The sequence below is a fragment of the Pituophis catenifer genome, unplaced genomic scaffold, assembly GCF_029215685.1.
Source record: "Pituophis catenifer annectens isolate HBS135680 unplaced genomic scaffold, rPitCat1.0.hap2 SCAF_3, whole genome shotgun sequence".
Lineage (NCBI taxonomy): Eukaryota > Metazoa > Chordata > Lepidosauria > Squamata > Colubridae > Pituophis > Pituophis catenifer.
Genome location: NW_027256883.1, coordinates 192,294,683 through 192,304,853, shown reverse-complemented (window position 1 = coordinate 192,304,853; position 10,171 = coordinate 192,294,683). Strand labels below are relative to the sequence as shown.

The following is a 10,171-nucleotide window of genomic DNA, read 5'->3' as shown; positions in this document are numbered from 1 at the left end:
ATTCAGAAGCCCCTAGAGGTGGGACCTACCGGGTTCCCGGAGCTTGCAGTTAATTTCTCTATGGCTGTAGTGGAAACAAGATCGTGCAAGTTCTGCCCTGGAGGAGAAAGAGTATCTCAGGTATTGAATTTTTATTTTTTGGTGAGGGGACTCCGTAGGTTTCTCGGATGTGCTATGTTGGCGTTACAAGAGGGAGAACTTCTTTCAAGAAAGATTTCTGGCCCCACTGGTGGGGTTGAGAGATGCTTTCTCAAAAGAACACTTTAGTGGGTGTGTTTGCACGATATCCTGAACTCTAAACAAGTCAATCCCATTTTAGTCTGATATATCGGATTAATCCTGCCCGTGTGGTTCCTTTATGGTTCAGCAGCGTCTGAATCTAAATGAATGAGGCTATGTAAGAGGAGGTGAAGTTAAATGCGATTGAATGCGCCTCCTGGTTCGAAGCAAATGCGTGTCTGGGGGAAAACTCATTTATTTTTTGAAAAAATTCACCCGACTCCATTTAAAAAAGCGAATCCTTCACGTAAGTAGCAAAGCATGGCCTTTGCTCTTGGGAAGGGGAGAGAATAAGCATATCTAACGACAGAGAAAGGGAAAAAAATACACTCGCTGACAAGATTGGAAAGACAAGCTTGCAAGCTAAGGAAATCACTGCTAGTGGGAGCAAGTTTAAGGTCCTATGTATATTTAAGATCACATGCTATTTTTATTTAAGTCTGGATTCCCCCCCCCATACACTTATAATTTGAAATAAAGTTTCTAATTGCTTTATTCATAAACATCCAAGAAAATTGTTAGTCATTTATTGAAACTTTCAGCCAATCTGAAGCTATGACCTGTTTGAGGAAACTCCAGTGCAACCATTCTCAATTCCAGAAATCAATGGAAATTGTTGGTCAGCATTTGTAACTTATTTTAGTACTATTTACTAACAAACCATATCCCCAGGTTTAGAACACTGAACTACATTCTAAACAAAAGAGCACTAAAACCAAATTTCAGCTTTGGTTATACTAGGAGGGGCCATCTTAGAGTAGAATAGAACAGAATAGAATTCTTTATTGGCCAAGTGTGATTGGACACACAAGGAATTTGTCTTGGTGCATATGCTCTCAATGTACATAAAAGAAAAGATGCATTCGTCAAGAATCATAAGGTACAACACTTCCAACACTTAATGATAGTCATAGGGAACAAATAAGCAATCAAATCACATTAGGAAACAGTCAATATAAATCTTAAGGATACCAGCAACAAGGTTACAGTCATATAGTCATAAGTGGGAGGAGATGGGTGATAGGAACGATGAGAAGATTAATAGTAATGCAGACTTAGTAATTAGTTTGACAGTGTGGAGGGAATTATTTGTTTAGCAGAATGATGGCATTAGGGAAAAAAAACTGTTCTTGTGTCTAGTTGTTCTTAGGCTGGCCTTCCAGACACATTTATGACAGTACCTACTTTTTTTGCAGTTAAAAATATTTCTGTTCTGGCCTGATGGCAGGTAGGGTAGCGGAAGACTTTGCTCCATCCCTTTTCTGTTTCTATAACAGTGGGGTTGGAGAAATTCCATTTTGTAGCAGCCCTAGCCTCCCATCTTCATATCTGAAGAATGGAAAAGGGTTTCAAAAGGTTCCCTAGGCTTCCAGCTCTCTCTAAACCCAGAAGAGAGCGCTATTTTGGAGGTAAATTACTTATACCTCCCTCCCTCGTGTCCTTTAGATTCTCCGTCATAACTCCACAGTGTTTTGTGCCATTTCAGATGATATTTGTGGCTTTCATAATATTACCTTGCTTAGTCTTGTGCAGATATGACTTCTATAGTTAGTTTATGGCTCATTATTTAAAAGAAACTCAGCCAATTGGGTAAATTCTGTAAATCATGGCTGTCATAACCACAAAATCACAGTTAATGAGCTTGCAATTAAAAAATAAAATTTTATGTACAAGAAAGTCAAGAAAGCAATAAGGATACAATTGCCAGGAGTTGAGCCTTACTTGAGGCCCTTTTTAGAGGTTTACTACTGTACAGATTTTTTTTTAACCTGTAAAGATGGGAAATGACCATCGAAGTAGGATTAAATTACAGGATCTTCTCTTGGATCAAATGGAGGGAAAGAGGCAATATGTGGTTGTTGGGGAAATAGGAGGAGGAAGATGTGTTGGTTATACTTGCTGCCTTGAGGTATTTGTAAAAAATAATAAAGGTGGGATACAAATAAATAAAAATAAATACGGAGCTAGTCTCTAATATCATCTTTGCTGCTTCTGTCTAGTAGCTCCTTCCAAGATTCCTTGGAGAAAATCCGAGGTTCAATTCTGTGGATATTAAAGCAAACAATGATCTAAGGTATTGATAAATAATACATTATACAGACTTGTGCTGAAGAGCTAGAGGTTTGTTGTCTCTTAGAATGGTAGGTAATATTTGGTTACTGTACAAAGTACAGGTAGTCCTCGACTTACAACAGTTCATTTAATGACCGTTCAAAGTTACAATAGCACTGAAAAAAAGTGACATGACCACATTTATTATCATTGCAGCATCCCCATGATCATGTGATTTACATTCAGATACTTGACAACTGGTTCATATTTATTATTACAGCATCCCTGGGTCATGTGATTTTGCAACCTTTTGACAAGCAAAGTCAATGGGGAAGCCAGATTCTCTTAACAACCATGGTATTAACTGCAGTGGTTCACTTAACAAATGTGGTAAGAAAAGTTGTAAAATGGGGCAAAACTCACTTAGCAAATTTATCACTTAGCAACATAAAGGTTGGGCTCAATTGTGATCATAAGTTGAGGACTACCTGTGCTCTAGAACATTCAACGTGCTTGAAAATAATATTATCTCAGCAATCTTTTATAAGTAGAATATAATGTTAGATTATTCCAATAATTCATCTGAAGTAGCTTGTCAGATCCCTAAGGGTGAAAACTGAGGAGAAACATCAGTGACCTGGGAACTGACTACAGTATAGAATTGTGGTGTACAATGCAAATCTATATGAGTCTATGCAGAAATAAACTTTTTTGAGTTAATAGGATTCACCCCAAGGGAGTACAGTAAATACAATATGCAGCCTTTTGGGTTACCTATTTATTTGTTCCATGTTGATTTCATTATGTTCATGCTTGTTGAATCTTGTTCTTTTACATCCATTTCTATATATATGAGGTATATGGACTATTATCTCTTTCATTGAAAATAAAAAGCTGAGAGAAGGGCTGGGGCATACGATTTAACTCTTGGCAATGATAGATTTTGGGTTCATTCTGCTTTGATTGACTTTACACATTATATAAGTATAAGTGCATTCTTTTGTATTTTCCAAAATGAATATAACCAAAGGAAAAGCATGGCAAGTAGAAGCAATTTAAGGATTACTAATTCATCAGTTAACCCATAAATAACATTGAAGGAGGATTAAACTGTGGCTTTTTATTGCTGTATCCCATCCAGAGTCACTATATGTGAATTGGGGGGCTATATAATTTGAATTATAAATAGGCATTTAATCAGATATTCTATTTAAAAAAAAAACCTGGACTATAGCCATCTTGCGAATTCATCTAAATGTGGGGGAAAAAAACATTGCAGCTTTTGGGCAAGCATTCAGCAGTATAAGTGGCATAAATATGTAAGATTCTTTACTCTTACATATTTATGCCACTTCTTTACTCTTTACTCTTGCTCACATACCTTTTTAAAATTAATTACAGTATAAACAAAAGAAATGAATGAAATCTACAAAAGGACAGAAGAAATTATATGCCATTTACTTTGCTTTTATTGCAAAGGGACAATTGCTGTGATTATTTTCTGTTCTAAAGATAATATTTCATTGTATGTCTCTTTAGCAATAGTTTTACCTATGTAAATGTTACTACATAAGATCATACAATAAAGAAAATTAGCTGAGTTTTGTTGATTTTCCTTTTTCTGTATCTAGAATCTAAAAACATACTTATCCAAGCTACTTTCCAGACGAAAAGAAAATTTTAGAACTTGGTTGTCATGATGGGGTAAGTACCACCACCCTAAAATAGCCAAAACTAAGTTATCAAAGGATCAAAGTATATCTTATTGTATATTTGTATTTATATATATATATATATATATATATATATATATATATATATATATATATATTAATACAAATATGTAATGTATACACACATATTAGTATAAAAATGGCTGAAACATTCACTTTCAAACACTGAATCTAGAAATTTATGTTAACTGCAAAATAGGTATAAATAAGGATAACAAGTTTGATACCCAAAATCAGAAGAATAGTTTACTAAACAGTTAAAGTGGCAATTGAAGGAAAAGATTGGCTTGTTTTTTACAATTTGCTCTTTGATTTACACGTAATGCTTTTCAATAGAATTACTGGATATGGACTATTAAAAAAAACAAGATGACTACTAAATAGCAGATTTTTTTTTTCTTCCTCTTGTTATCCTCTGGTGGTTATCTGGATTATTGCAAATCAAATCTGGTAGCTTTGTGACTGTTGTTTTGACCACAGTTTATATAGAGTGGCATTGTGGCAGTTCAAGGCCAGGTATTTAGCTCGATTTGCACCATATTTTGCTTAATAATTTCTTAATTTGCCATAACTTCTTAACTAAGTCAATCTGAATTCTTATAGATTACATTGATCTATCCTTGTGTTTTCTTGACATCAGTATTCTTGACAGCAAAATAGATTACCACTGTCTACTGCCCAATCTAATCAAAAGGCCCAGGATTTCCTGATAATCTCAAATGCAACTATCAACTATATCCAAATGCCCAGCTTTTCTATGATTTAGTTATTAGGGTCAGGTATTAGCTTGTGTTTCATTCAGGAGCTCAAGGTAACTTACAAAGTGATCCATATTCTTGTTTTTTCCTAAAAGAATAATCTTATGATGTAAGTTGGACTGAAAGGGAATCATAGGCCCTAAGTCATATTTGACGATGGAGTAGAATTTGGTTCTTCCCACTCTTAATGCAACACTACAACCAGTGTAGCACCTGTTAAAATCTTTTTGAAAAAGAGATTCTTCTGTTTTAAAGAATTACTTGATTTGGAGACTTAGTTAATTTCCAGCCAAAATAATACAAATAATATTACTGTACTGTTATTTAGTATCTTAGCTCTGAATTTTAACGAGGCAGTCTTGGAAAGGTAATTTCAGGATTATAGAGCTATCAGTTCCCAATTCTGATTTAAAAGCTTGGGTAAAGGTAAAGGTTTCCTCTGACCAGTTGTCTCCGACTCTAGGGATTAGTGCTTATCTCTGTTTCTTAACCAAGGGAGTGAACGTTGTCTAAAAACACTTCTGTGATCATGTGGTCAGCATGACTATACACTGAGGCACACAGAACACTTATTTTCCCACCAAAGTGATACCTATTTATCTACTCGCAATTGCCTGCTTTCAAACTGCTAGATGGACAGGAGCTGGGTAGGGCAAATAATGGGAGATCACCCCATCATGTGGCACTTAGATGTTGAACCTGGGCTGACAGCTTTCCAACTGACAAGCTCAGCATCTTTAACTGCTGAGCCATCAGGCCCCAAATCTTGGGAGGTGAGGCCTTGGCTAAACAATGCCCATGATCATTGGTTAATATTTTCCCCTGGAGCTAATAATTGCTTGGCAATTGTAAACCCCTGAAGCCATAACTTCTTAACTAAGATGTAATTTTCTTGAAATCAGTAAACCATAATAAATTTGCATAAGAAAATATGTCACCAGTTGAACATCTTTGACAATTCTGAATCTGTGCATCGGCAGATTCATATGTTTTATGGGTTTTTATAATTCAATAGAGAAATAGTGATTTGAAGTAAGATTTATACTTTTAACATTTAATAGCTATATTAGTTCATTTTTAAAAAGGCAGTTGTGCATATGGCTAATTTTTAAACTGTAAATCTTACAGTTTTCTAACATAATAAGATTTGTGAGGTCTTCAGCAAATCATATAATTAGATCAGTTTGTTACAAAGGCATCCTAAAAGCACTTTATTAGAAATCAGCTACATCAAGTTATGTTGGACTCCTTTGTTAGTAAAACGGCAGTGTTAAGATTGTATTCTTTCTCTTATTCTTATTAATCCTAACTTACCTTGAAAATGATCTGCATTACAGCAAGTATTCCTGCTCTAAGTCAATGGCAACCATAGCATTTACTGTTTGTGTTTGTCATGATGTAATTATAAACCCAAAACTCAAGTTAAAAAAGCAGGGACTTAAATAAGATATGAAACTAATTACATTAGGCTTAAAACGAAGTAAAGGTATGCTCCCTCACACATTACCTGGACACTATATCTAATTACCTCGCAAGAAGAAACTGTCAGGAGGCATCAGGTGTATTTGTTTTTAGACTTACAGTAGTCAGATAAATTCAAACCAGGCTTTAAAAATGAGAGAGAAAACAGCAGCTCATGAAATGTAACACTCTCAGTGGGTTAATTTTCAATTTACACTAGTTCATAGAAAAAAAAAATTACTAAGGCTGAATTAGTGGGTCCTTGCTTGTTTCTTCACTCAATTTTATACTTTCAAATTCTGTGATTAAAAATAGCTATGTAGTTTTAAGTTTTAAAGAATTGCAGTTGAAAACATTGTAACAAGCAGAGTAGACATAATATTTAGCAGTGAAGTCTTCCAAATAATTGTATTGCACTAGTTCTTTCTTACATACAGTATACTGTATGCCTTAAGATTGACAACACAAGAATTACAGGCTAATATAACTACTAGCCAGTACCAGTGACTGCACATTCTTTGTTTTCGTAAATTAATGGCAATATGTTGCCGTAGCAATTAAATATAAGTTTTCAGGATTACATTAATAATGTTTTAAACAGAAAACAAAAGAAAGCTATCAGGAAAGGAGACAGAACTTTCTCTTCCTGTCCTCCATGTTAAAAAAAAATGTCAGATTGAATTTGAGATAACTGGAATTTTGCATGTTTTATGTAGGATAGACTTGGAAGTTTAAAAAATACCTTGGTGAAAAAAGCCCCCTAGAAACACTTCTATATGTTGTCAGGCAAACTACATGAATATATTTATGGAACTGCTAGAAGTCAAGATTGATATTAAGGAAATGTTATATTATGATAGGAGTATAATGAGGTAATTTGGATTTCTCCTTAGGGATCTGATACCGGACCAATACTTTTTTTGTCTTCTTCTCATGTTTTAGCTATGTCTCTAGTTTTGCTGATTTTGAATTTTTGTGAATAAGTGCAAATATAGCAAATGTCAACACGTATTCAATGCCTATTCTAAGTGGTACACTTCAAAATAGTTCACCCTTTCTAGAAGTAGGATAAACTTTGCATAATTTGTATTAGGTCCATAGATGGCTTTCTCTTGAGGTATTCTCCACAGAACACAATTTTTAAAGTATTCTACAGAAGCCTGTTTCAAATGTTATTCCATTGCCTTTGCTCTTATTTAAACTTCCTTTGAATCCAAAGTGAAGAAACACTAGAGGGTGCTACATTTCTGTTAAAGGGAGGAAACCAAAGCAACTGCTAAAACTCTTAATACTCTCCTCATCTTTATGCCTACTTAGCTCCATGGATGAAATACTGGTTATCAAAGAGCATGAAAACTGAGGGTGACACTTAAATAACAACCATCTAATGCCTTTATTTTGGTATATATGTCCGTATGATAAAAGTGAGTTAACCTAGAATTTAATTGAAATTTAAGTACTGCAACCTAAAGGCCCATATACCAAGAGTGAGCATACAGATTCATAGAAATAATATTTAATTGATCAGAGTAGTATTTACTCCCAAATAAAAGTTTTCAATACTGCTATTATTTATTTTCAGGACAAGTAAAAGGTAATTTGATTTTATTTGCAACATTAATACTCATTAAGTATTTGTGCAAGAGAGAAAAAGGTTAATAATCAAAATTATACCCCACCTCATCCAATAACTCTGGAAAGGTTTGAAAGAAATAGAAACATGGGTTTTGTTACTCTGTTTGTTATCAAAAAAAAATTCTAAGTTCAGGGCTGAAATATTTCTGTCTATATAGTTAGAAATGTAAAAGACTATAAGGTGGCTTCATATAAAGTGGCCTAGCTTGGAATGTTTTTATGTATGTGAAAGTTGAGTAAAAGATACCATGTTTCTCCAAAAAGAAGGCTGGGTCTTATTTTGACCCCTGAAAAAATGGCTAGGCCTTCTTTTTGGAGGATTCTAATTATTGACTCACCTCGCAGCAGTGGCACTGACAGCCCCACCCAGCAGGAACCTGCTGCTGGCCCACTTCTTCTGTGTCAACTTGCCACCACTCACACGCTTGGCCCTGCCTCTGTTTTGTCTTCAGATGCCTGCCGAAAGGCAACTGCAGCCAATAACAGAACTCTGGATCGATCCGGAGCTCCGTTATCAGCTGCAAATGCCTTCTGGCAGGCATCTGAAGGTGAAACAGGCCTGGGCAATGCGTGCAAGTGGCCGCAGAAGGCGAAGCAGTTGTCGGGGTGTGCAAGGCCTGGTAAGTAAGGCAGCTTCACCACCCACCCCCATTCCCACCCTAACTCATTTTTTACCTGTGTGCCTTGCCCCACCCTCTGTACCCAGGGGTGGGTGGGGTCTTAATTAGGGCTAATTTTGTGAGTGGGGCTTAATTTGATCACATGCGCTCAAAAATGTGATAGGGCTTCTTTTCAAGGTGGGTCGTCTTTTTGGAGAAACACGGTACCATGATTTTCTTTTATTTCTTTAAAGGTCAATCAGTCAAAATTGCTTCTTCTGACAACGCTAATTTCTATGGAACAAGCATTAAAATACAATATTCCGCCATAAGGAGCGCTGGGAATTTAAAGTAAATATCTACTTCACTGTCGGTTGTAGGACCAGAAAAGTACAAAACTTGAGAATATGGTTTTGCAATTAGTGCTTACAAAGAGACCAAAATCTGATTACAGCAACAAAGCTGTTTCAAGCAAAATACAGAGTATTTAAATGACTTTCTTTCCATAATACTTCAAAGGGTCTCCCAATCTTTTGCTGAGCAGGCTAAGGAGAGGAGGAAGAAATTGCTAAAAATGTATCCCCCACTGTTGAATGGAGCAAAATCCCTGCTTGATGTAAAATACTTCCATCAGAGGAGGGACAACAACTGGATGTAATCCCAAAGTTTTACCATTAAATTTCCTTTTCACCTATAAAGAATCCCTCCATGAATTTATCTGGGGAGAACTAAGTCTGCAAATAAGCTCTATAAGACATACACAGTCAAAACCAGTATGTGTGTTTACAAGGAATAAAGTATAAATCAAGTTAAGTTGGTTGCATTTATATAAGAGACCTGATAATAACTTAATGTGTTGATATGTGAGACAATTGATACAAAATTTCTTTTTGCTAATATAGGTTGATTGGTTTTAGAAGAGACAGCAGAAGTTTTCTATTAACAGAACAACTATGTCATATGGATATTGCAAACTGCAAACATGAGGATGATACAAGAATCTGTGATAGGGGTGACATATGAATTATAGGAAATAAACAATTAAAAACTCAATGATATGTGCTTATAGCAAGTAGAAGATTATTTTGAAAATAGAAAATTATTTTGTCAATATTAAAAATAAGTCTTTTTACTTTGAATCAAGGGCAAACCATATATGCAGAAGCAGCTGCAGATTAATGTCTTTGAAATTGATTGTGTCCCCTTAAGAAGCAATGCTGTAATGTGGGCAATTTTTAAGTAGGCTATATAGAACATTTTTGCCTGCTGCTTTCCCTCACAACCTCTCCTGAAGAAAAGGAATTGGGAGGAAGAGATGGTGAAGGAGAAACAATAGAAGAGGAAAGGATTTGATGTTATAGTCTCAATTTGTAATCATTCCTTCTCATGCAGTCACTGTACAATCTCTTAACGTTGTCTACTTTTACAGCACAGGTTATTGTAACAGTTTGACATCCATTCACATAATATTAGATAATGCAAATAGTAAAACAGCTAGCTCTCATCACTGCTTATCCTCAAAGCAGCTTTAAATTGAATATAATATAATCCTGAGAATGCTGATAAAACTTCTATAATTGCTCACGTATGCATGCCTTCATACTTCTTGTCCCATCTGTACTTTATATATATACTTTAATAATGAAATAATTTA

General features: G+C 35.2%; 1 long non-coding RNA gene across 1 annotated transcript; it reads left to right on the top strand.

The window, feature by feature from the left end:
• The first annotated feature begins 37 nt into the window (after window positions 1-37).
• On the top strand, window positions 38-9,446 carry LOC139314412 (uncharacterized). Its single transcript, XR_011600183.1, has 3 exons — window positions 38-120; window positions 3,963-4,035; window positions 9,420-9,446. It is a non-coding gene; the product is annotated as an uncharacterized lncRNA (long non-coding RNA).
• Window positions 9,447-10,171: the final 725 nt, after the last annotated feature.